The sequence below is a fragment of the Aplysia californica genome, unplaced genomic scaffold, assembly GCF_000002075.1.
Source record: "Aplysia californica isolate F4 #8 unplaced genomic scaffold, AplCal3.0 scaffold02340, whole genome shotgun sequence".
Lineage (NCBI taxonomy): Eukaryota > Metazoa > Mollusca > Gastropoda > Aplysiida > Aplysiidae > Aplysia > Aplysia californica.
In genome coordinates, this window is record NW_004799610.1 from 42,548 (window position 1) to 44,648 (window position 2,101).

The 2,101-nt window shown below is 41.6% G+C and overlaps 1 long non-coding RNA gene across 1 annotated transcript in view; it reads left to right on the top strand.

Moving 5' to 3' along the window:
• Positions 1-1,068: 1,068 nt before the first annotated feature.
• LOC106014099 overlaps positions 1,069-2,101 on the top strand; it is a 4,067-nt gene continuing 3,034 nt past the window's right edge. The window contains exon 1 of the long non-coding RNA XR_001185520.2: positions 1,069-1,851. This is a non-coding gene — a long non-coding RNA (uncharacterized LOC106014099). The remainder of the gene's footprint in view (positions 1,852-2,101) is intronic.

Here is a 2,101-nt window from a genome sequence, read left to right on the forward strand (position 1 = left end):
ACGGCTAGCCTCTTCCATATTTAATAGGCCACCTCTATTCTCACCCGGAGTGAGAATAGTGCAGGCGAGTCTTGTGGCTATTCTCACCCGGCAAAACCACATATTTCTACACTGTGATAACAGAAAAATTGTAGAATTCTGTGCCGTGAACAAACGTTCCATTACAATTGTAGCCTACTAAAAACGTACAATTTTGTCAGTGGGCAGTGGAGAGAGAGAGAAAGAGAGAGAGGAGTAGCGCGAGAATTTCAGGGCAAAACAAAATGGCGACCCGCGTAGTTCGGCTCGATTCGAAAAGTTAAATAGCCGTAGCATCTTTGTAGACAACCAAATTTATTTACTTTTGTGTTTTAACATCATTTTTTAACTTTGTTTTGGTCAATTTGATCGTCCACACCGATAGACAGTATTCAGAAAGAGACGGAGAGAGAGAGAAGAGGGGAGGAGTTGATCTTGCGAGAACTTCCGGGCGGGTGAGAATAGCCACTTTCTATTTAATAAAACAAAAGCTTCACTAAGTAATGACTAGATCTAGATCTAGATCTAGATTCTAGATCAAGATCTAATAGCAATGCTAGATCTATCTGAGCTGGGCACTTTGTAGAGCTAGATCTAGGGCTGTTTAGAAAAGTGTTTGATTGGAAATATCACCGGTGAGCCAAAGGCTTAGTTAACCGAGTGAGAATCCTATTATTATATTATTACCGACTAATGGCATTCACTAACAAATGAGTTATCAAACTTCAAACAAACTTAGATTTAGCTCTACAAAGGCCAGTAATGGCAATGCTTAATGCTAGGACTTGGCTTTGTACAGCTAGATCTAGGGTTGTTTAGTGGTTGATTGGAAATGTCGCACGGTGAGCCGAACGGTTTTAACTAATTAAAAGATGGGGGCTCGGATGGCTAAGTAAGTGAGTGGGTCCAGATCTAGTGAGTTTAGACTCAACAGTAATGTTAAGCAAATGTCGGTGTTTGACACCGTTAACCAAACTGCCCCTCTGGGATCAATAAAATTGTAATTTATAAATGTATCTCTTTAATGGTTCACTTTGAAGTCAGTATTCCATGAGTAAGAAACGCGAGTGATTCTTGAATTAAAAAGTGGAGACCTCGAACCGTCATTTCAGTTTGGGAAATTTTCTGCGCTCGTCCGACGCAAAAACATAGGCCTAGATTTTTTGGCGAATAACTTTCGATCCCGTTTACTTTTAGCCTCGTTTCTCTAAACGGCATTCTTCGAGAGGAGTGGTCCCGGCTTAACTCCAAAGAAATAACACTAAGAGTTTGTAGTCGGAAACAAAAACGGAAGTAGGGTAAAAAAGCTGTCTTCGGTATTTTTTTGTCGTTCGAATTTAGAATATTTTCATCCTGATTTTTTTCTTCATCGGGTGGCATTGTGACCCTGGCAACTCAAGCCAGCTTTTTTAATCGGCTTCCGTTTGTGTTTCCGATTGCGAGTGTTATTTCTATGGAATAAGGCCGGGACCCCTAATTCTCCCAAAGAGTGCCCTCTAAACGCGTGACAACCCCGTTTTGTCTTTTCGAGCAATACTCATTTCAACATTACAGATTGGTGTGGAAGGGCACTTTTCCTGAGAGGCAAAAATAAAATATTGCTCGATATGAGTCAGGCGGAACTATTTTCTTACGGATATTGATGTAAATGGAACAAGACCGGGAACGGTAGCTCGATAACAATCGATGTCATCTGTCCCAAGTCATCCGTTAAAAAAAGCGTGTCTTTTCGTTGGACGGGCTACAGCACGGGCGAAAATAGTTTTGGTGCGGACGGACATCCCCGCACGGAACCTCAATTTTTAAACCGACTGCGTCACTGTCGTTCTGTAGGTATTAATTTTAAATAGGGAGTGTATACAGACCCGGTAACCGGGTACAAAGTCACGAAGTATACAGATCTGGTAGGGGGAACTCTTTTGTGAATTCGGAAAGTTTCAGCGCCCTCTTGCTCAGGTTAGACCTAGACCTAGGTTCTTCTAGATCTAAATCTATGGCCTAGGTCTAGATAGACGCACATAAATCATTGATCTAGGTTCGAGTTAGCTAGATCTAGATCTAGATCTCTAGACCTAGATCTAGA